At 47.5% G+C, this 25,564-nt stretch overlaps 1 long non-coding RNA gene across 1 annotated transcript in view; it reads right to left on the bottom strand.

Annotated features, from left to right (window-relative positions):
• LOC147665147 (uncharacterized) overlaps positions 1 to 25,564 on the bottom strand; it is a 75,841-nt gene that overhangs the window by 42,334 nt on the left and 7,943 nt on the right. The window contains exon 2 of the long non-coding RNA XR_015305027.1: positions 3,376 to 3,487. This is a non-coding gene — a long non-coding RNA (uncharacterized LOC147665147). The remainder of the gene's footprint in view (positions 1 to 3,375; positions 3,488 to 25,564) is intronic.

Here is a 25,564-nt window from a genome sequence, read left to right on the forward strand (position 1 = left end):
CACATCCATAAAGAAAGGACTCAGTTTCTATATATCTTCGCCACTCCACTCCCACGAGCAAGATGCAAGCGCTCTCTCCTTTCGAAAAGAAACGTGGAGCACAGACCCAAGTAAGTATAAAATTTGCTGGTTTATTTAGCTGTTGTTCCGTCGGCCATTAAGCGTTTCGGTACTGACGTACCTTGATCACATACAAATATATATATATATATATATATATATATATATATCAGGTAACTCCAACACCTTTTCTCATACCACGAGAAAGAAAGAGCGCGGACCACAATAGCTTCTTTTAGCAATTTACTTTATTGCCGTGCGAGGTGCAGTAGAAGCCATGACGCGTTTCGTCCCTCCTGGGGGACTTGATCATATATTTATATAATGTATTTATTAGGTGTTTGCATTAGTGCAAACCTACTGAAAATGGAGAAGCGTGCTGTATAGGAATGATACTGTCAATAAGTGATTGGGGGGAAGTTGAGATCTGAGAGAGAAAGGAGACTGATGCATCTACATAAAATAGTGTTCTTAAACAGATCTGTCTTCAGCTCTTTTCTGAATTGGAGCAGGGTTGGGGCAAACCTGATAGATACAGGGATAGCGTTCCAGATGCTGGATGCAGAAATGGAGAAGGCATGTTGCCATGTTTGTTCTGTTGTTTTTTACTTCCTTAGCACTAATCCGATAGTGTTCTGGCTGCAGAGTGCTTCGAGCCAGACAGATAGGCGTGGGTACCAGTCGTGAAGGCTTTGTAGATGATGGAGCTGGTTTGGAAGATGGTGAGAGCTGAAAAGGGGAGTCAGTGGAGTTCCATTAGGGAGGGAGTGATGTGTTCATATTTTTTTCAGGCCCCTGATGAGGCCTGCTACGGCATGTAGAATGACGTTGTGCTGTGGCAAATGTGCTGTCTAAAAAGCTGTGAACCAGAGTGTGAGATGCAAGATTATTAGGGCGTAATCTGCACTAATTAAGTCACTTTCTGGGAGGATAGGTTTGACCTTCTTCAGTAGAGTAAGCTGGTAACAGGCTGTCATGGTTTTCTTGCTGATGTGTTCTTTGTGGGTGACATCAGAATCCAGGGTAAATCCAAGTGACTTGACACTGGTTGAAAGTTTGGTAAGAATATGCCCAGGTTCATGTTGTTGAGCCAGGTTTGGACTAGTTGTTGCTTATTGTTTTTGGCAAATGGTAGAAATCTTTTTCTTTGTAGCATAAACCCAAATTATGTGCTGGACGTACAGGTCTGGGTGAGGTGCAGACAGTGCTTGACGCTTTGAATGTTTGGTGCGAATGAGACATGCAATCTAAGTTTTGTGTAATCAGTGTGTTGGTTAATACTGATGCAGTTAACATCTAGTAGAGTCAATATGGACTCCATGTAAAGGTTGAAGACAATGGGATGGGTGTCAGAAATAGGGACATGACAGCTGTGCTTAATTTGAGCCAGTAGTTTCCGATGCTCAGCACTGGCACTTAATTGTCAACACTGGCATTTGTGACAGTCTGCCATAAGGTGGGCTGTCCGGATAATTAAGAAATGACACAACAACAGTTAATTATTGATTAAATATCCATTTAAAATGACTATTGCCTACCACCCAGGCTTTCTTATAGCTTTGGGGGCCTGTAATAACCCAAATTGTCACACCTGTAGGAGTGTGATGGTTAGAAGTTGTGTGGTTACTATAACTAGCAGCATGGCAGGGGCCATGTGCGGCGCAAGCTGCGGTGGCCTCCTGACGAGAGCCCTGGCACTTATTGTTTTTACAAATTAAGCACTGAAGCACAGTGCCGTGCACATGTAAGCTAACTTCCTCTGACGTGTGAAGAAGTCACGCTCAATTACGCTGTTATTGTAGAATAGTTTGAAAGTGGGCGCTGCTCACTATCTCTGAGGTATGCAGACACATGTTAACAAGGCTCTATTGCTGTGGATGAATTATTTGTGATACATTTGCTTCCTATCTGCTTGGCTTGAGTTTGTTTGAAGCACTCTCAATCTCTGGTGCTGGGATGGTTTCTTAGCGATAGATTCCTCTTGCCTCTGAGGCTTGCCGACCCTGAACTAGGTTTTATTTTGGGGTTTGGTTAGTAGTGACTCTCCCTGGCTCTGAGATGTGCTGTCACACTGCATTTGTTTGCATTTGGAGTGGGTGATAGTGGGAGGTGTACAGAAACACTGCAGTTGATTATGCTCTTGGATATGGTTTATCAGTGAAAGAAGCTTCCTCGCTCAGGGGGCACTGATGCTCTGTTGTGGTTTTTATGACTTTTTGTGTTTGAGGATCTTTGAGGGTAGCAGGAACACTACATTACACCCTGACCCTAGAGTGCTTTGTTGGTAGTATTGTGAGAGGTGCTCCTTTGCTCATAGGAGGGCAGACAGGCTGCATAAGGGGCACGATAGGAACTTTCTGACTCTCTGGTGTGGACATTCATCAGTAATGAGGACCATGGGGCACAATGAGGAATGCATGATTCAGATGAATGCAGACACACTGCAAAAGGACCTGGTCCTGGAAGTGATTAATCAAGGGGAGATAATCTCTGCCTCCAGATTGTGCAGAGAAATTGCATAGTTGTTTCTGGAAAGGGGGTTTTCTTTGAGAAAAGCTCCCTGTGTATAATAGAGAGTGACAAGCAATGTAGGGCTGAAGGGCTGAGAATGCAGTATGCACCTGACCTGCAACTTCAACAGCCGTTCTAGTGCTTGGTGATTCCATCACTCAGCAAATGTACCTCTACACTGACCTCAACTTTGGCCTCTGTTATTCCAGTGCTGGACCCACGTGACCTCTACCAGACGCATGCATCTCACCCAGTTCCACCTTGATATATAACCTCATGGTTCATTGTGCTAATGTTTTCACAATGTCTAGTGATCCAGATTCACTGCATGCATGCACTCATACAGCAAACTTTGGGGTAATGCATAGATACTGGTGCCAAGGGTGGTGAAATTGCACCCTTTCATTCCTGCATATTATGTACCCTTTCATTCCTGCATATTATGTACCCTTTCATTCCTGCATATTATGTACCCTTTCATTCCAGATGACATACCAGGGTTGACCACTTGTCCTGCCTTTAATTGCTTAAACGACTCATATTTTCTTCTGAGGGGACAGAAGAAGGTCAAGGGATGGACATGTATGAAAGTAAAGAATGCTTACTATCCTGCTGGTGCCTTCGTAACTCCAAGGCCTTGTGGTAGCACAGGCAGTGTCAATAGTACCAAAGTGCTAGCAAGTAATAGCAGCCTCTGCCCATGACTACCCCTTGCTACCCTTAAATGATGTCCATAGGTACAGGTGTTAACAGCTGTGCCCATGAGACACTCACCCAAACACTTGAGTGTAACGAGATACTTACACGATGGCAGGTTGGGAGCAGCGGCTGCTAGTGTAGAAGTAGTCTCTCACATGGGTCCGAGGAATCTGTTTCTTGCCATAGGAGAAGCAACATTGCGTTGTGTCGGATCCAACTGCAAGAAAAAAGGAGACAGCATCACTACCTGCAGGTGGCAGTGCTGAGCCCATCCCAGGTGCATGTAGGATGAGTCTACAGGGAACTCTCTCTAACCAAGTGATCAGACTTAGACCTGCAGACATCTCCATGCAGTAGAACCCTACTTATGAGATAAACGAGTGTTGCCTCTTTTTATGTCTGGGGCAGTCAAACACCTTATTGCATGCACAATAAACATGTAGAGCCTTTTGGTAAGCAAGGGCAGTCTTTGGTTGCTGTGGGTCAGCTCCCTTCAGCCATTGATTTAAGACAGTGTCATTCTGTTAAAAGGCGAGATGACACTGGACAGGTACGAGAAGATTCATTATTTCATCTCTCGACCACCACATGTTCCAGTCAGCTGAAGTGAGCTGGGGAATGTTAACCCTACAAAGACATGGTACATACCAACTGGGATAGGACAAGAGGGGCGATGGAATGTACCAATACATTAATTCTAACACACCTCCTTCAAATGGGATGATAATTAAGCAGTGAAGAAAAAGAGGAAGGGAAATAATGAAGAACAGAGAGGAAGGGGAGGGAGAAAAGGCAAATAGCAATAAGACTAATAAAATCCCATCACACTGAAAACCTATGCCACACAGGAGGAGAAATACTCTGGCACGAAAAACACTTTACGCTATAATCATTAAGCAACACTGGAGAGGATTTGTTTTTCTGAGATCTCCTCGGACACAAGGCATGGAGTCCACCAATATATTTTCTGGAACAGGGCGCACACTGGGAACACGAGCGGGCCTGTGTGAAAAAATGTTGTCCCTACCCTAGGTTTGACCATTTTAGAGATGAACAACGTTATATCTACCCTGGCTATTCTGCGGACCGATTCCCCTTCATGAAACAAAATGGGTTTCACATGCTTGGTCTAGTCATACCTGTTTTTGTATTTATCCTGGTGTTCAGAAACCCACCTGGAGATTTCACTTCGGTCAACCAAGCACACACTCCGTTTCATCAACCAAGAGGCAGACAATTTGGTCTTAGTAGCACTGCCCTTCAATGATGTGAAAGGAGAGATCCCCGTAACACAATTGGTGGTGGAGCGATATACCCACAAGGTATCTTGTAGGTAGTCACGGCAGCAGTACCCAGCGATCCCGCCCTTTGTAAACGCTCTTTAATCATATGATTCATTCTTTTCACTAAACCATTTGCATGAGGGCAATACAATGCAGTCTTGTGATGTACAATTTGAAGATCAGACAAAAACCCTTTCATAGATTCAGGTGTGAAATGTCCCCCTTTATCGGTCACCAAGATCTCAGGAATATCTTCTTCAAAAAATGCCCCTTCTAGGAACTGGATGAGAGTATTGGTATTGAGTTGATGTACACATTTGAAAACCACCCAACGAGTGTGATAATCCACTAATACCAGAGTGAAATGCTATTTCAACACTTTAAGATTGCGGGGGCCAAATACGAAAAGCTATCCTGTACCTCCACAGGTGTCAATGGAGACTTCCTGGTTTGGTGAGTTTTATCGATCATCCTGCACTCCATACACTCTCTCACCTTGGTCTCAACCATGGTGTCCATATCTGTCCACCAGTAAACTAGGCGTATTTTGCTTTTGGTGAGACTATGCCCTAAATGTCCCACATGTGTCAACTGTACTATATTCTCCTTTAATTTCTCAGGGGGAACTATTTTCTCTCCCCTACACACACTGTACCATCCTGTGTACTTAACTCCAACCACACATCCCAGTATTTAGAAATGAACGCTGGGACATCATTATTTGTATCTGGCCAATAATTTCTTATGTATTCCTTCAATGAAACCATTTCCATGTCAGAGGTTACACATTCATCCCATTATTCCTTATTCAAACTCATCAATTTAAGTCTGACATCTTTATCTTCCTCGATGTGGGTATCCACGCCAACTTTTGTAGGCAAGCGGGCCAAAAGACCTGCCATTCTTTGCTCCAGGTAAGTATTTTACCATGAAATTGTGCCCTTCAAGCCCCAAAATTCATCTCACAATCCAGGGTGTGCTTCTGTCAGAATCTTTTTTGGTGGAGGCATACATTAAGGGCTTGTGGTAAGTTTATACAGTAAATGGTATACCCCACAATACAAATTTTAATTGCCTTACTGCCCAGAAACAAGCAAGAGACTCCTTTTCAACAACATAATATTTCTTCTCAGCCCCTTTTAGTGCCCAAGAGGCAAAAGCAACAATTTGTTTATTACCATCCACCTATTGCCACCTAATCCCTTGTTGCTTGCATCTGTGCTCAAAACCGTGGGCTTAGTAGGGTTAAATCTATCCAGGGAAGGAGCTGCTACTATACTGATCTTCACGGACATAAGGACATAAAGACATCATGACACTCTTTACTCCAAATGAAAGGGACCTTGGATTTAGTAAATTCTGCAATGGTTCAAGAATGTTGGCATCATTCCGTACAAATTTAGAATAGTATTCTGACAGTCCCAAATGGATTTAAGGTCTTCAACACTGGTTGGGGTTGTCATATTTTTAATGGCTTCCACAAAATTCAACTTGGGTTTTATGCCGTCTTGTGATATGGTGTGTTCTAGGAATCTATGACAGAATTTCGACAGACAGAATTTCGACCTACACAAATATCGGCGTAATTATATCGATAGCAAAAATATCGACGCCCTATGTAGAACATGGTAAGTACCAAAATATCGCAAAAATAATATCGATGTCAAAAATATCGTTGTCAAATATATCGATTTTTTTTGGATTTAAAATAACATAAAAAATACTGTAAATAATACTTATTAATTACTTAAACATATTTAAATATATGTAATAATGGTAAAAAAAAAATAATAATACATATTTAATAAAAAAATAATATTTAAAAATCATATATAATATATACTTACTTAACAATAATTACTATTCCCACTCCAGTGGGTGCAACAGTAAGGAAAATTGGCCCTGAACCCTAAAAATACCCCTTTACCCAAAAACCTAAAACTGACCCTGAACCCTAAAAATACCCCTTTACCCAAAAACTGAAAACTGACTCTGAACCCAAAAAATACCCCTTTACCCAAAAACTGAAAACTGACCCTGAACCCTAAAAATACCCCTTTACCCAAAAACTGAAAACTGACCCTGAACCCTAAAAATACCCCTTTACCCAAAAACTGAAAACTGACCCTGAACCCTAAAAATACCCCTTTACCCAAAAACTGAAAACTGACCCTGAACCCTAAAAATACCCCTTTACCCAAAAACTGAAAACTGACCCTGAACCCTAAAAATACCCCTTTACCCAAAAACTGAAAACTGACCCTGAACCCTAAAAATACCCCTTTACCCAAAAACTGAAAACTGACCCTAAATCCTAAAAATACCCCTTTACCCCAAAAACCAAAACTGACCCGGAACCCTAAAAAAAAACCTTTACCCAAAAACCCAAAACTGACCCTGAACCCTAAAAATACTCCTTTACCCAAAATTAATTAATATTACAATTAAATTACTTCCCACCCTATTCCCCTATAAACCCACAACCCGCTCCAGTAGTAAAACATATAATTTAGTTAAAAATTTTCATAAATTATCAATTAATTATTCAATTAATCAATTAAAATAATTCATTGCCAATTAATATTTAATAGCAAAATAAATTAATCATTAAAAATAATGATTTAATTACAAATAAATTACTTCCCACCCTATTCCCCTATAAACCCACAACCCGCTCCAGTAGTAAAACATATAATTTACTTAAAAATATACATAAATTATCAATTAATTAATCAATTAATCAATTAAAATAATCCATTGCCAATTAATATTTAATTGCAAAATAAATTAATCAATAAAAAATAATTATTTAATTACAAATAAATTACTTCCCACCCTATTCCCCTAAAAACCCACAACCCGCTCTGGTAGTAAAACATATTATTTACTTTTATATATTTTTTATTTATAAAAACATATTAAACACATATTATAACAATTAATTTAAATACTTAACTAAAATCTCTAACACATATTAGTAAATCGAAATTACTTACATCGATATATATGCTATCGATATAAGTAATTTCGATATTACTTACCTTAGGGTCGATATTCTGGCCATCGATATTCTGGACATCGATATTCTGTCCCATCGATATTAGCAACTCGATATAAGTGTAAGTCGAAATTAAAAATTCGATATTTTGACTGTGTTCCGTGTTCTAGGTACTCTACAGACCCTAGCCCATTCCGAAACTTTTCCTTCTTCAAAGTGAGCCCTGCTTTCTCTAGATTATTCAACACCCTTCTAATTGTGCTCCTCTACATAAATGAGAATGCCATCCTGAAAACATAGTTTCACAGGAATGACTCGTAACACATGCTGCTTGATCCTCTGAAATATCAAAGAGAGATTGTCTACAAGGGATTTTACTTGAGAGACTTAAACAAAAAGATTTGTTAGCATTAGTCTGGAAAGTTAGTTGTATACAATCTAACAATGATGTATCCACAGGATAAAAGCAAAAACAACAGGTGATGGACAGAATGCAGAACAATGTCATACATTCACCCCAGTACAGAGATCTGGGCCTAAATCCATAGTTTTTTTGCTCACCGTGGCTTTCAGTTTGAACCCAGCTATATGCAAATCAGTCTTGACCCTGTGCCTCATGGGAACAGTCCAGCCCGAACTGCTAAGCCAGGTCCTCCCTGGACTGGAAACTAGCATCCTAGGACCGGTTTCGTGCTTTCAGCCCTCTTCAGCCTGATTTGCATATGGCCATGTCTGAACTGGGGTTCAGACATGTGGAGCATGGGACGTGAGTAGAACAGGTCAGGGGGACACCAGTCTACGGCTAGCAGGAATGTCATAAGCCAGCAGTTCAGAGACCCTTGGAGCATGGCAGTGGAGTAATGCAAAATGATGGGGCACCCCTGCAGAAGGTGATAAGGGCCCCCCAGCCTCTGCAATCTCACAAATATTCAGAATGCACTGAATGGGGGCTGCATGAAGGGTTGGGGGTCCCCCTGCCCCGCAGCCTCTACCTGTGCTTGTGTAACACCCCTGTGAAATGGGGTCCTGTGGAACAGATAAGAGCTGTGGGCAGAGGGATTCTGCAGAACAGGGGACAGCAGAGAGCTGCTTTCTGTTGGGCTGCTCTACAACAAGGGCACGTTTGTGGGGAAAGTGCGCCTGCAGTGCAGGGACCCTCAGAGTTATAAAAAGAGGGAATATGTCGGGCAGGGGGGGTCTGTGCGACAGAGAGCTCTTCTTCCACAGTCTACAGAGGTGTGGGGTGGGCAGTGTTATGGGACAGTGGGGCTGTGGGGCAGAGGGCTGTGAAAGACAAGGAGGCCACAAAACCCCCCATGTTTACTCGATTGTGTGCTTTACTCATGAAGGTGGTTTCCTATAAGGAATTAATGAAGGTCATTGTACTGACGGAGCCACCCGGCCCGTCCACACACGCATACACGCACGCACGCACCCCGAGGGCGGGCCCGCCCAAGGGTATAAATAAAGGGGCGCGAGACCGCTCTTGGTCTTCGGCCCAGATCAGTAGTCTGCCTCTGTGTGAATCTTTATAGTGTGATAAGGCCCCACTTTGCGGCATAGGTATTATCGACAAAGCCAACCTACACCAGGGCATGAAGGCCGTCGCCAATTGGATGGAGGCAAGCAGGCTCAAGCTGAATACGGAAAAGACGGAGATCCTCATCCTCGGGCCCAACCCCTCAGCGTGGGACGACTCCTGGTGGCCAGCATCACTAGGAACCCTCCCCCCCCCCCCCGGCACCAACCAACCACGAATGCAGCCTAGGAGTCATCCTCGACTCCAAGCTCAGCATGACCAACCAAGTTAATGCAGTCCCCTCCTCCTGCTTCCACACCCTCCCCATGCTCTACAGATGGGTCCCGATGGACACACGGAAAACCGTCACCCATGCTCTCGTCAGCAGCCGACTTGACTACGGAAACGCCTTCTACGCCGGAGCCCCGTCCAAGCTCATCAACAGACTCCAAACAATACAGAACGCCTCAGCACGCCTGATCCTTTACGTCCCGCGCAGGGACCACATCTCTCCGCACCTGAAAGACCTGCACTGGCTCCCCGTCGACAAAAGAATCACATTCAAACTCATGATCCACGCACACAAAGCACTCCACAAGACCGGCCCTGCCTATCTCAACAAAAGACTCGCCTTCCACGTACTCAACAGGAAACTCCGTTCCGCCGACCTGTCCCTGGCCGCCGTCCCGCTCCGGGGGCAGATCCTTCTCCCACTGCGCCGCCAAGTCCTAGAATGCCCTCCCCCTCCACCTACGACAGACCACAGACCTCCTGGCCTTCAGAAGACTGCTCAAGACCTGGCTCTTCGACCACTAGCTGCAGCTGCCCCCCTCTGCCCCAGCGCCTTGAGACCCTAGCGGCTAAGTAGTGCGCTTTACAAAATCCCTGATTGATTGATTGCCCCCTTTGTGTACCACATTGGCGACGAGGCGGGTCTACCCACGCCTCGCACCCGCGGACACGCACCGGCGCGCCTGCCCTATTTCCACGGTGCTCACGCCCTGTGCATTTGAGCCAGCACGGCCGCTTGACCGTCGTGGGTGCTCACCCCGCAGTCCAGTTGCTCCAGCCGGTGTCACCAGCCGCTACGGAGGCTGCCCTAGGCCCCCCTACCTCGGCGTTACCACCGCGCTTGACCCGGCGCCCAAGTGAGCCCTCCCACAGGGGAGGCGTCAGCCGCGTTTGCTTCTGGGTTTTCCCCGGCTTAGGCGCTGCTTCACACGCGACCTACAGGGCCCGCCCCTGCTTCCCGGCTGCACGTGTAAGTGCCTGCGCCCACATGCATGCTGCCTCGCTCGGGGGGACTGGATCGGCCCCACAAGACCTCCTTTGACTGTGTGCGGGTGCTTCAGTGGCTGCCTCCCCGCACCGCGCCAGTTGCCCTGCCAGTGCCCAGCGCCAACGCCTGCAGAAACACGATGCTGCTGCCCGAACTGCCACACCCTCACGCCCTCCTTCGACGGACGCACAGGCAACTTGAGACAGCGTCGGAGAGGAGGGGAGAGCACACCATGGCAAGGCCGCGCCCCGCGCTCGCATCCAGGCCTCCTGCAGCTCTGCGGAGTGTAGGACGTCCTTGCCCCGGCTCCACTCCAGGAATCTGCGCGCAATGTGTGCTCATGCCCGCCAGGCCCTGTCCACTGCCCCAGCATCGCGGAGCACCAGCCCAGCCTGCGCAGGCCTGTGGGAGGCAGAAAAGCAGTAACACAGAGGCGTCCAGGCTCCGAAGATCCAGGCAAGGCCACGTGTCCGGCCAACTCGCACGATGAACACGGCTGCCGCCACCGGAGGCGCCGCATCATCAACGGAACCAGCACAACAGCCAGCAGTGCTCCAGAATGCCGAGGCGAAACAGCCTGATGCCAACGCTCCTGGCCACGCCGCTATCAACGCGCCAGCTCCCCCTGGCCCACTCCCCCCATTCAGCGAACTCTCTGACCCTTCCACCGCAGCGGCACGATGGCGCTCATGGATCGGTCGCCTTGATCACTACTTTGTCGGCGTCCGGGAGATAGATGGAAGAGTGAGAAGGTCCCTACTAATGTGCTATGGCGGAGCTGAGCATTACGAGATCTTTGAGACACTACCGGACAGAGGTAATGATGCTGACTACACCGGTGCGGTCAATGCACTGAATCGTCACTTTGACCCGCAAATCAATCCGGACTATGAGTGGTTCAAGTTGCGTCAAGCGCGTAAAGGAGAGGCCGAAACCGTCAACGCCTACTATGCCCGGCTCCGGAAACTTGTGACGGCCTGTGAATTGCCTGATCAGAGAATAGAGATTCGTGCACAGCTCATCCAAGGCTGCAGGTCTGTACAACTCCGGCGCCTCATACTCAGACAACCACGTATATCGCTGGACGAGATCCTTGTCCTTGCCAGGTCTCACAAACTGTCCAATGCCCGCGCGGGCGAAATGGAGGCTGCCCTGAACCGTCCCGGAGCGGTGGCTTGCACACCAGCAATCAAGGAGGAGCGTCTTGACGTGATGCGCCAACGGCCACAGCCACCGAGAGGGGGCATGAAGGCCGCGCAGAACTCCACGTGCGGCAACTGCGGAATGGACCACCCGACCGGAGGAAAGTGTTATGCAAAAGGCAAGACGTGCTCGAACTGCGGCAAACTCAACCACTTCACAAAAGTCTGCAGCAGCAGCGGTGGTAATCGTCCCACCCTATAACCAACTTACACAAAGGAATGAAAGAAGTATCCGAGTGGATGAAACACAGCCGCCTAAAACTCAACTCAGACAAAACGGAGGTGCTCATCCCAGGATCTTCCCCCTCCGCCTGGGACGACTCTTGGTGGCCTTCGGCTCTGGGCACAGCACCCATACCCACAGACCACGCACGTAACCATGGCTTCATCCTAGACTCCTCACTCTGGATGTCCAGACAAGTCAACGCAGTCTCATCCTCCTGCTTCAACGTACTTTGTATTCTTAAAAAAATCTACCGCTGGATCCCCCACGAGACAAGAAAGACTGTCACCCACGCACTGGTCACGAGTCGACTGGACTATGGAAACACACTATACGCCGGAATCACAGCCAAATTACAGAAAAAACTCCAACGCATTCAAAACGCATCAGCGAGACTCATTTTGGACATCCCTCGCCAAGATCATATTACCAGACACCTAAAAGACCTCCACTGGCTTCCCGTCAACAAGACAATTACGTTCCGTCTCCTCACCCACGCACACAAGGCCCTCTACAAACTAGGACCCGAATGCCTCAACACTCGACTGTCCTTCTACACACCCACCCGCCATCTAAGATCCTCCAATCAAGCCCTCGCCGCAGTCCGGCGTATCCGAAAATCCACCATGGGTGGCAGATCCTTCTCCTTCCTGGCGGCCAAGACTTGGAACTCACTCCCCACTGTCCTCCGCCTTACACAGAACCACATCTCCTTCAGAAAAGAACTTAAAACTTGGCTATTCGACAAAAAATGAACCCCCCTCCCCAAGCGCCTTGTGACCCTCTGGGTGAGTAGTGCGCTATATAAATCCCTGAACTTGAACTTGGTGCCAGAGGAACTACACAGGGTGTGCGCCAGCTGACACTCGAACACCCAGGACCCTGCAGTGCCCTGTCGCGTTCGGCATTCAACCTGGAAGATGATGATGATGACGTATTTTTCGTGTCGTTCATCGGCAGGGAAGCCTCCAGGAGGCGACCACCACCCATGTGTGAAATAACCATCGCAGGCTCTCAGGTACAGGCCCTGATCGATACGGGGCTTCGGTCAACGTGATGGACAGGGTCCAGTATGATAAACTCTCTCCGCGCCCGCTTCTCTCGCCGTCCAAGGCCAAGGTCTACACCTACGACAGCGATGGCCCGCTCCCACTACGGGGGGTGATGGAGGTAGTGGTGGCCAGCAACGGCCGGGAGGTGAAGACGAAATTCAAAGTTACAGGTGGAAAACGAGGAACCCTGCTCAGCTGTCACTAGGCGGAGGATCTCCAGCTAGTTTTCTTCGCAAACCAAGTGCACAAGCTGCACACGGAGGAGATGCTGAAAGACGTTCCCGCGCTCTTCCAAGGCCTTGGCCGCCTCAAAGGAAAGACCTTCAAGTTGCACGTGGACCACACGGTCCGGCCGACGGCGCATGATTGCTCCTATGGCCAGACTGATACATGGAGACACACGCATAGGGAGAGATGCAATGGTCCGTGTTTTCAAACAGACATGGTACAATTCGAAGTTCAGGAACATTGCAGAGGCACTTTGCCAGAGGTGCTTAACATGTCAGCAGTTTAATCCTGGGAAGAAAACAGTGGTGTTGCCAAGTACAATTGGAAATGCAGAGGGCCCTTTTATCAGACTACAAGTTGACTTTATACAGTTACCCCATTGTAAAGGAATGAAGTACGTCCTTGTCATAGTCTGCCTATTCTCAAAATGGGTGGAAGCTTACCCAGCTAAGAAAAATGATGCTATTACTGTAGCCAAATTGTTACTAAGGGAACTGATACCTAGGTTCGGTTTTCCAGTCACAATTGAATCAGAGGTGGGCATTTTGCCAATGAAGTAATAACTCAGCTCTGTGAAGCATTCAAAATTACACAAAAACTGCACTGTGCATATCATCCAGAGGCTTCTGGAGTAGTAGAACAGCTGAATGGCACTATAAAGTCAAGACTGGGAAAAATGTGTAACTCTACTGGATTGAATTGGATAGACGCTTTACCCCTTGTCCTGATGGGACTGAGAAGTATTCCAGACTGAAAAACAGGCCTGAGTCCCCATGAGATACTAATGGGAAGAGTGATGCGGCAGGCATGGGTACCAGGACACAAACTTCTAAGTATTTCTGATGATTTGGTACTAGAGTACTGCAAGCAACTGGGTGACCAAGTGCGTTCTATCTCTCACCAGATTGGGGAAGACGCAGTCGCCAGGCCAACAACTCCAGTCCATAATCTGAAACCAGGTGATTGGGTTGTTCTAAAGAAACACACCCGGTCGAGTTGCCTTGCACCGCAGTGGGGGAAACCGAGACAAGTGATTCTTGTCACCACAACCGCGGTGAAGTGTGCAGGTGTGCCAAAGTGGATCCATGCCAGTCACACCAAGAGGGTGACAGAAGAAGAAGCAATTGAGGCTGAATGTTGTACAGCTGAAGGGTCTCCACACTTTGGTCCTGAAATAGCTGATGACGAACAACCGAGCACCAGTCAAGACGAGTGAGTCCCAGAAGACGATCTGACTCTCGATCCAATAAGAACCCGAAGATACACCTACTTAGATAGAGAGTGGGAGAATGAGGACGAGACAGAAATAGAAGGAGATAATCAGATAATCGAAATCCATGTCAAATCTGATGAGGAGGAAGGTCAGATAGGGACAGGGCAGGTTATCGACACACCTCCAAGAACTCCAGAGACTGAAAAGGGACAGTTAGAAATTAGGGCTGAAGTTCATGCGGAGGAAAATCAAGGGTTTGAAGTGCATGAACAGGATCAGATAGAGATAGACGAATGCGTTCAGGAAACAGAATTTGAAGCAAACAAAAGTCAAAATCAGCTTACACCTGAACAAGGCCAGCTTAGTAACCAGGCAGAAGAGACTGAAATAAGACCTGGAACTAGTCAGACAGGAAGGCAAGAAGATGGTGTTGAAACAAATGTGCCACAACTAAATGAAAATAAACGACCATTAGAAGAAAGTAAAACCACAGTGCCAGTTAAAAGACTCAAAAAGAAGAAGAGTGAACCAAGATTCATAAAAAGACTGAGACTAAGATTGAAAACTGTAGAGGAAAAGCTAAAAGACAGCAAAAGGGCCTCCAGTGAAAAAGAGAAAGCTGGAGCCAAGCCTAAAAGAAGAAGTAGCAGAATAAAAAGACAAAACGAAAAGTATCGGAGTCCCGAATGGGCTTACCTAGTGCTAGAGGAATTTGAAGACCTTGAGATAAGTGACGAGAGTGATGAAGAACTGATTACTGACCAAGTTTCCGAAGAAGAAGACCCAACCTGAAATGTTTCCCTGCGTAAGCCACCTGTGTAAAGTTACAAAGAGGGGTTGGAAAACTTCTTTTGAGTCACAATGTCTGATTCTAATGTGCATGGAAGACCTAGACAGAACTGTTGTAAAACATGCTGTAAAATGTTTGTGTAGTGTAGCAATAGTATTGATATTATGGATAGGACTAACAATTACAATACCATTCATGATAAGTAAAGACTCTAACCTGTATCCTACTAAACTAGTGACAAAAGACTCAGAAGTTCTGCCGACAGAAGAGACACCACGAAGTGTAGAAAGACGTGAGAAAACATTTAGTTTTAGACAGACAAAAATGGACGTAGATGCATCAGATGAGGGAAGACTACATGATCACAGAATCAAAAACAGAACACATTTAAATGTATTTGCAAACCTTTTAGTACACTATGTAGAAGCCGTGGAAATAGAAGACTGTTATGTCTGTATGAAGCTACCCACTTCTGTAGCTGAAGGTGTAACCTATCACCATTTACCCCTAACCTACGGAATTTCCTGTATTATTTTAGCAAGCTCATTTTATAGAGGAACTTTACAGTATTACTATTCTAACTCTGACGTAATTTTTTCTGAACTTCCTATTCGTGGAAACCTGAATATTGTACATACTAAGAGTGACGTGACACGTTATATGGGAGAATACTTTCTGACAATAGGTACTATAGATTTAGGTGAAGCACACAGAGATAACTTGACCTGTTCATTACATGAACAAGAGAAAATGTTTCTAAATATGGCAGAGAAAAGGGAAAGTTTCCAAAGAAAGGCCAATGATAAAAGACAGAAAACTCCTAAATGGGTAGAAAACATGGAAAGCACCTCAAATGGTGAAGCAAACCCTGCAATGTTACTGGATTTCGAAAGAAAAGGGAAACTTTGTCTTCATAGAGAAAAGACTAGTTATTATACTAATATATTCATTGGTTCCAGTGAATGCGAACACAATTACAAAGTAATTGGAGGTTGGGGTTTCAAAAATGGGTCAGAACCTGTGTTTCCTGGAATTTATTATATATGTGGAAACAAGGCTTATTTCAAATTGCCGGATCGCTGGTATGGAAGCTGCTATTTTGGAATTGTCTTCCCGAAAATACACCATGTGACTGACGCCGCTGGAAGCAATGAAAATACTAATGGTTTAGTGCGTAGTAGAAGAGAAAGTGTATGAGAAATTTTAGGTGATATATTTAGTGCATTGATACCTGGAGTGGGAGTGGTTCTGAATACACACCGAATTTGCAAATTGTCTACAGTGGTGGATCGGTTATCAACTGACACTGCTGCTGGTTTCCTACTGGTCAATACTGAAATGGTTGCGATCAGATCAATGGTTTTACAAAATAGACTTGCTCTTGATATCTTATTGGCAAAAGAGGGCAGAGTCTGTAGAATGTTGAAGGCGCAACATTGTTGCACTTACATTCCTGATAAGAGTGTTGAAATTAAGAAATATGTGAGAAACATAACCAATTTGGAAAAGGAACTCAAACCACTGGAGGTTGACAGTGCCTGGAAGAGACTAACTGATGGTCTCTCCTCTGTAGGTAGTTGGTTTTCTAACATAGGTAAAAGTCTCGTGAGTAAAATACTGATGCCAATAGCAGGAATAAGTTTAATTGTGCTAATAATAATAATTTGCTGTAAATGTCAAAAATGCAAAAAGAAGTATGCTGTGAATAAGAGAGGAGTGAAACGGAATGTTGATGAGCTTGAATTAGAAGAACTGAATAATCAGATTTACAAAAAATTTAAGAATTCCCATCCTAATAAGGATGCAGAAAAAAGGCTCAATAAGAAGTTTGTAGAAATTGAAATGGGTGAACTGTGAAAGAGAAGGTTGGAATCTGGTTCCATTAATAGTGATGATAGTAAATATCATCAAAGAAGGGATTGATGGAGCAAGGATTCGCACGTTACGCGACTTGCTCGTATTCATGAACCTCGAATAACGTTAACGTCATAACCAACACGTTTTGTGTTATTAATATTGCACTTTTACACTACACGGGGGTGTCCCAGTGATGCTTGCCTATGTGTCTACTAATCCTAACTACGCTTGCACCGAAAATGATCGCTGCTATTCGGGATTCTAGTCTGCGCATGCGTCGGTCATACCCATGTGATGTGACGCACTCGCAGTTCTGGAGGGAACTTGTCGCTCATGCGCAGTATAGCTAAAATGGCCGCTTTGTTTTTCACATGCTCTACGCTTGCACTGCTGCTTTTGCTCAAGCCGTTTCGTTCTGCTTAACTCCTAATGCTATAGTTATTATAAAGTAAAGGATGTAGTATAGCCAATCATGGTATACAGTGTATTCATTTTTTCTGTGTTTCTAAATTGTTTTCGCTTACTTTTCATGTATCGATCTTTGCGGGCCTGGGAGAGGTGTGCCACTCCATCTTTGAAGCCTGTGCGGTACTAATCATGTGATGAGGGTAAAGAGAGTCATGCAGCAGTGGAAATCAGCGAGCTGGCTGCTGAAGCTAAGATGCTCTAGGGAAAGTGACCCATGCCCAGCGAAAAGACATCAACTCGTACCTGCACTCGATACATTTTTGCGTTGATTTCTGTATGCTCTATTGTATACTGAATTTCTATGCCATGGGAACTGGAATGTAAGGTGTGGGTTCGAAAACTGAATATTTAGCATGGGAAAGTTAAAATTATAGGTGGTGTCATGACCTAACCACCTCTCTTGTCCAATCCGAAGTTGGGGATCCTTCCACTTGCAACATTGGTGGGTGGTACACTGACCCGAAAACAGTATAACTAGCCTATGTTTAGCTAGAGAAATTGTCCGACTTGTCCGAATAGCTGACCTGTCACTGACCCTACGAACTCTATAGGTGATTGATACAAGAGAGCTGCGGAGCACTCTGTCCGTAATTTCCACAAACTCAGTCTGGGGTGGAGAAACCTTAAGTGCTGGCGAAACACTTTTGCTGGGAGATTCGAGAACCCAATCGGGGTTATTGGCAGATTCCTTGCAGAGAGGGAGTAGCGCAGGCGTTGCATTCGAAGCTGCAGGTGTTGGTCGTACCCTTTGGTGAGCCCAGTCCTGATCCAAATCCTGGGGTGATCCTGTCCTGACTGTCCATGAGCTGTACCTGCTCACCTACTGGCATCCTAAGTCCTTGAGGGTCCCTTCCCGCCTTTCCCAACTGACCCGTGGCCAGGGTTAGTCTCCATACTGTCCTAGGTAAATATAATCTCTGTGTGGGTGTTTGTCTATCTAAATTTTTTCTCTCTCTCGTCTTAAATAAAGCAAACTTGCCTATGTAAATTTTCTCTGACATTTGACTCTCACGTAAATTATTTTTCTAGCATGTTCCATATCTTCTCCCTACCTTTAGTCAAACACTGAACTGTTTACATATCTAGTATGTTCCACTCTTACCCTCCCTATAGAAAATAAGTACATCTTGGAAAGTATCGTTTTTCTTCTAATTCGATTAGTATATTCAAATTCAGATTTGCCTAGTGTGTTCCCTTTTTCTTTACCCGCCTTTAGTAATGTTGTGAAAGTCTGATAAACTAAATTAGCGTGTTCCTTATTTCCCTTCCTTTTATTCTTCGATTAACAGATGATTCTTACTTTGATTCATAGTTACACTATATTCTTGATTTTAGTTATAGATGTTTTGATCTGTGTGAATTTAATTCTCATGGCATATGAAGAAAATGATGATTAGATAAAGGTTTTGAAAATCTCCTGCGTTTGTGGTTATTACAAAAGTACAAACATTTTACAAATATATATGGTATTTTGTTTAGTGTTATCTTCCTACCCCTGCTAGCTCCTGATCTATCGTGATCATAAGAACCTATGACAAGGATTTGGTAAGTCAGGTACACGGAAATAAATAGAAAGGAACAAGGATTACGGATAGCGGTGTGTAGGTTACCTGACCAATGAAATATAGTAGTAAATAAGTTATGGGCCCAGGTGTGCATATTTGGTAAAATAAGAGTCGGGTGACCTGCGCGCTCTATCACACGAAGGGGGTAGAATGCACCATGGAGATATCACAAGTCAATTAATTTATCTGAAGACCTATTAGGAGAACTACTCCTAGGTTACTTTCCTCTGAATCAATACAAATAGATCACCCACACCCAAAAACTGTAAGAAGGTCAAGCCAGTAGTCACAAATAGACCATTTAGTGCATTGAATAATATCTCTGTCAACCTACATAGATGATACATATCAGTCTGAAGTGTAATATTGCCCTTCAGTGCTATTGACGGAGTCCAGAGGTGTAATAATCTTGAAGAAGATCATAGGCGCAGTCATAAGATCTCCGAAATATAACATTAGCAGCACGATAGACTGTACCAGTGGTGTGCTTTTACAATAAATTTTTTTTGTAACATCGTTTTTATTGCAGCACCAAAATAAATGTACAGACATTAAGTTCACGGTATAATCAAACAGCATTGCAAGAAGACACAGTAGTGATTGTCCTTCCCCATCATGATTGGCATAACCCCAAAAAGAAGACTGTTCTGCCTTTACGCTTAGGTCAGTCCTTGCTGCACAATTTAACATCCGACATCTTATTAGCAAGAAAAAGTGGGTTGCTTTTGTAGTTTTCACCCGTCCCCCACCCCTATCAAACACCCTCCCCCCATCGCCCCAACAGTCCCGAACTACCCCCCCCCCCGTAGCCGCGCTGTGCAAAAATCCTAGTCAGAGTAAAGTCTGGTGTGTTAAGGGAAGGTCTTATACATTCGCTAAGGTGTGTCCCCGGGTGTGTTAGCGGGGTTAGCTGCCATTAATTCCTCCATCTCCTCATCCCCCTCAGCAGCATCATCTCGGAGCGCCTGTACCATCATTTCCCATGCTGTCGCCCTCTCCATAGCCTTCTCATCATCCGTTCTCCAAGCCATCTGGTACCTCAAAGTACTTTCACACGCTGCCCACCGCAAACATTCACCATACCATCGCTTATATGTGGGTCCCGCTTTCGACTTCCAATTCCTCGTGATTTCCCGCTTTGCAAGGATCAGCCCCAAATCTATAAACCGACTGGTATTTTTATTCTTAGATGTGTGCGGAAACCAATGAAGGACCCCCACTGCCTTGGTGTACTGTATGTCCCTATCCGTTGCATTGTTCAGAGCCCTCCCAATCTCCTGCCAGTAATCCCCCAAGGCAGGGCAGTCCCACAGCATGTGACCCAACTCCGCCCCAACTGTGTTACACCTGGGACAGGCTGCTTGCTCCACCCCAAAGTATTGCCGTATTTTCCCAGGTGTGAGGTATGCCCGATGAATAATGTAGAAATGTATTAGCTGGAACCTAGCGTTTCTCGAGCTTTTCCGTGCCCGTCGTAGCAACTGACCCCAAGTCGCATCAGGAATCTCCATTTGGAGGTCCAACTCCCACTTAGCCTTCAAAGCCGCGAGCGGTTACCGCCTTAAAGGTCCCGGCTGCCATCATCGTATATTGGCACGCCATGGAGATCACCAGTTCCTGCAACCCCTCTCCCCAGTGGTCCTGCATAGCGCCTGTTACCGCCGCATGCAAAAAGTAGTCGCCTCGTGGGAGGTCGAACCGCTCCTGCAGTTCCTGAAACGGGAGCAGCACACCATCCTCGTACAAGTCGCCCAGCATTTGGACCCCAGCTTCTTCCCAGCCCAGTAAACGCGACCAGTCCCCTCCATGAGGGAGGGCTGTAACCATCCCCAGCGGAATTTCAGGAGCATACATAAGGCGGACCCCCGCTCGTTTGCGCGCCCGATTCCAGCAGAGCCGAAATGTCTGTTCCTCCACTGTCAGATCCCTAACCAAGAGCTTCTGATGCAGTGTGGTGTACGCCAGCACATGCCGCGGGGTGCCCTCATCTCTAGCATGTTCCGGGCCTCTATATACCCTCGCGACCTCCTGAGTGAAAGCCTGCAACTGAGCCGCCAGATAATAACCTTCAAAATCAGGCACCGCCATGCCTCCCTCATCCTTGGGCCGCAAGAGGGTATCCAGCGCGATTAGTCGCCTACCTGTGCCCCAAAGAAACGCTATGGTCAGTGATCTCAGGCGTCGGAAAACAGAGCCCGGGATCCATACCGGGAGCGTCCTAAAGTAGTACAACAGCCTGGGCAGAGCCACCATCTTGAGTAGGGAGACCCGACCAGCCAGTGACAGTGGAAGAGTGGACCAAAAATCCATGCTCCTCCTCAGGGCGGTAATGCAACGGTTAATATTACCATCCAGCATATCCGTTGGGGTATGGTAGACGTAAACGCCAAGATAGTGCAGACAATGCGGTTCCCACCGGAGTTCCTGCGCCGTGAGAGGGCACGGCTCTCCGTGTCTCAGGGGGAAGAGACAGGATTTGGGCCAATTGACCTTCAGGCCCGACAGTCGCCCAAACAGCTCCAACAGACGCCTCGCCCCCAGTAGCTGTGCTTCCGCATCAGCCAAGAACATCAGTAGGTCATCTGCGTACAACGAAATGAGATGCGGCCTGTCCCTGTACATCAGTCCTGCATAGTGGCGGCCCGATTTGGCCTCCACTGCAAAGGGTTCCATTGCCAAAGCAAACAAGAGGGGAGAGAGGGAGCATCCTTGCCTGGTGCCTCGTCGCACGGGGTACTGCTTCGAGATCAGGGAGCCAACCCTGACTCTAGCCACGGCCTCCGTATACAGGACTTTGGTCCAGTTGATGTACCCGTCCCCCAGCCCGAAACGCCGCATCACCTCGTACAGATAATCCCACTCAAGACTATCAAAGGCCTTCTCGATGTCTATGGAGAGCACAAACGGAGTAGTGGTGTCCGACCAGTGGGCCTCCATCAACCTTGTAAGCCTGCGGATATTGTGGGTAGTGTTACGCGTAGGGATAAAGCCGCACTGATCCTTGTGAACCAGACCGGTCATGTGGGCCAGTAGTCTATTCGCCAGGATTTTACTCAGGATCTTGTAGTCCGTCGTGAGCATGGACAATGGACGGTAGGAGGACAGAGCAGCGCCCTCCCTGCCAGATTTTAACAATGGGATCATGAGGGCCTCACACATGGAGCTTGGGAGCCGACCACGCGATTGCGCTTCATTATAAACCAATTGCAGTTGCGGAGCTAGGTACTCCAAATATTTACTATAAAACTCAATCGGGAGACCGTCAAGCCCCGGAGTCTTATTCCTAGCCATCTGCTTCACTGCACTCCCTATCTCCCCGATCGTAATGGGCCGACCCAACTCCACTGCCTCCGATTCCTCAAATTGCGGTAGCTGTAATCCTTCTAGAAAGGTGCCCAGCTCATCCACCCCGCCCGTCTCTCCGCTCTCGTACAAACATTCGTAATACGCCCTGAACCTATCCAGAATCCCGGCTTGGGTGTGGCACAGCTCCTCCCCCACCGCCTGAATCGCCATGATCGGCGTGCCCCGCCTGATCGGGTTGGCAAGCCACGCCAGCATCGACCACGCCTTATCACCTTCCGCATGCGCCTTTGTCATATACGCTTTATGGTCAAAGCTACGCAGTCGTTCCAATTCCACCGCTAGTGCTTCCCTGGTGCCACTAAGCCCCTCCTGAAGCTCGGGGTGATTCGGGCATTCCCTCTCCTTCTCCCTCAACCGCTTCTCAGCCTTCTCAAGATCATCCAGCAATGTCCTACGAGCCCCTGCAGCGCTCCCAATACAGTGCCCCCTGACCACCACCTTAAACGCGTCCCACTCCACCGCCCTAGTAGAGACGGAGCCACTATTCTCCTCAAAGTAGCGCTCTATTCGCTCCCCTAGGGCCTCCCTGAAAAGCAAGTCATCCAAGACATCAGGTTGCAGTCGCCATGTTGGTACACAGTTAACTTCCACCATCCAGTTCAGGGACAACAACAAAGGATTGTGGTCCGACATCGTTCGAGCCAAATACTCCGCGCCACCCACCGTGGAGAGCATATGTGATGAGCACAGAAACGCATCCAACCTAACATGCAGGTCATGCAAATGCGAGTGAAAGGAATAGTCCCTAGAGGTGGGGTGCAGTGTCCTCCAGGCGTCTCCCAGGGCCCAACTCTCCTGCCACTCCAGCCTGCGTTTAGCCACCCTGTGTGCTGGGGACGCGCGCAGCGGGGGATGGGATCTATCCAAATCAACATCTACCACCGAGTTGAAATCCCCCCCCATGAGCACTGGCCCTGCTAGATAACTCGCCAGTTTGCCCGAGAGAGTTGTTAAAAAAGCGGGCAAATCCACATTGGGGGCGTACACGCTGCAGAGAGATACCACCCGGCCCCTCAATCTCCCCTCCACCGCTACATACCTACCCTCCGGATCTACCAACGTCTTAGTGACTTGGAAAGGGACCCCCGCACGTATCCAAATCAACGTCCCTCTTGCAAAGGCTGAATATGTCGTGTTAAACAGTTGCCCCCTCCACCTCCTTTGTAGCGCAATCCCCTCCTGTTTGTTGAGATGCGTCTCTTGTAAGAACGCTATGTGCACACCCCTACGCTTTAGGTACGCTTGAACCTTGTGCCTTCATGCCATAGTCTGCAGACCCCGCACGTTCCAGGTCACACATTTCAGAGCCCCCGTACTAGCCATGTCTCTTTGCACACACAGATAGAACAATAGAAGTCATCGACCATGCGCGTTTGCCAACCACGTGCTGCCCATCCCTCCCACTCCAAACAAATGAACCCCCCCCCCCAAGACAACCGGAGCAACCCCAACTACTCTCGGTTCCCACCCCCCCAGGACAGGCCCCTGCACAATCGGAAGCAACCCCATCCAAACTGACACACCCAACTACCCCTCAAAGGAAGGCACTAGTGTTCGCAGTCTCCACTGCGATGACCGTAAGGGCCAGTAGGGCGCGGATCGATGTCGAAAGGTTCGTCAAAGCAAATCAATCCCGCACATTCCGCCCCACGATCCCCTCATTACAGATTCATGAAACCACAAATAACAGTGTACTGCGCTCACGGGCACAGCGCCCCAGTGTCAGACCAGTAGGCCGCTCCTCCTGTCCAGCGTGTCACGCCTCAAGGATCTCCCCAGAAGTCTGCGGTGTCACTATAGGGCCTTTGGCGCCACCAAATTCCGAGAGCCCCGTCTCCGACCCCGTGCCCTGCTCATCAGAGTCTGTGCCCTTCCCGGACTGGCTCCTGGTCACGCTGGATAGTTCCACAACTGCCTGCAGAGCCGCCTTCCTCTCTGTCTCTGTTTGTGACACGGATGGTTTACCAGTTCTCCGACGATTTTTCCGAATCCGTTGGGACTTCCTCTAGCCACTCTAGCCTCCTCCGCCCTGGCTTTAGCTCCATCCGTTCCAGCTTTATAAGTGTCCCACCAGGCCCAGGCATCCGCCGAGGTCGTAAAAAAGAGCGATTTGTCATCCACCACCACTCTCAGCTTCGCCGGGAAGAGCAGGGAATATTTTATACCCTCACCACGGAGCTCACGCTTGAGGGACAAGAAGTTGGCCCGGAGTCTCTGAGTCTCAAACGTGTAGTCGGGGAACATGGTGACTCTGTTATTATCCACTTGAAAAGGTCCCGCTTCCCTCGCCCTCTGTAGCAGCCAGTCCCGGTCTCTGTAGTGGAGCAACTTGAACACCACCGGGCGAGGTGGAAGGCCCGGGGCCGGTGGCCGAGCCGGTACCCTGTAGGCCCACTCTAGGGAGAAGAAAGGAGACAATCCCTCCGGCGCCACTTCAGTGCGTAGCCAGTTGTCGAGGTAGCCCACCATATCGTCGCCCTCAATTTTCTCCGGTAGGCCCACGAGGCGAACATTATTGCGCCTACTCCTGTTTTCCGCATCCTCGGCCCTCCTCTCCAGCACCTTCCGGCGGTCTAGGGCATCTGCCATCTGCGCTTTCACCGCTGGGTGGTCCGGAGCCAATTCCTGAACAGTGATCTCCACAGATTTCACTCTATCCTTAAGCTTGTCGTGATCAGCTTTCAGGAGACCCAAGCCCGTCGCCACCTGGGCTATGTCCTGCTGCAGGGCGTCTTTTGTGGTCGTGATGGCCTCCAATATACGGTCTTGCATACGTTGAAGAGCAGACAGATCACGATCCGCTCCATCCGCAGCCTCTGTGTCGGTCGCTCCTTCCCCCTTCCCTTTCGGTTTCACCATCTCGGCTGCAAATGGTGGCGGCCTCTAGGGTCACCTCGTCGCCCCCACTCCACACTGCAGGGCTCCACCACTAGGAAATTCCCCGGACAATAGGATCAGAGAGTTCGGATGTGCTTAGCACAGTGGGCTCCGCTCCAATCACTCCAGATAAAGCCGCACTCTATGGTCCACTGCCGCCGTTGAGCCTTCTGACGCCAGTCTGTGCCCAGATAGTCGGGACCGTCGTCACAGGGCGGCCGCCATTTTATCGCTTCTTTAGCGGACGTAATTGTGGTCACGATGCCCAACAGCTCGCATCAGCTTGAGGAAAGTTCGCCCGTGTCCGCCGAGTCGGTCAAGAGGGGCCTTTCAATCCATCCAACGCCGCCAGTAACAGGCCAGCAGAAGAGTCC

This window comes from Lissotriton vulgaris, unplaced genomic scaffold (genome assembly GCF_964263255.1).
Source record: "Lissotriton vulgaris unplaced genomic scaffold, aLisVul1.2 SCAFFOLD_2496, whole genome shotgun sequence".
In the NCBI taxonomy this organism is placed as follows: domain Eukaryota; kingdom Metazoa; phylum Chordata; class Amphibia; order Caudata; family Salamandridae; genus Lissotriton; species Lissotriton vulgaris.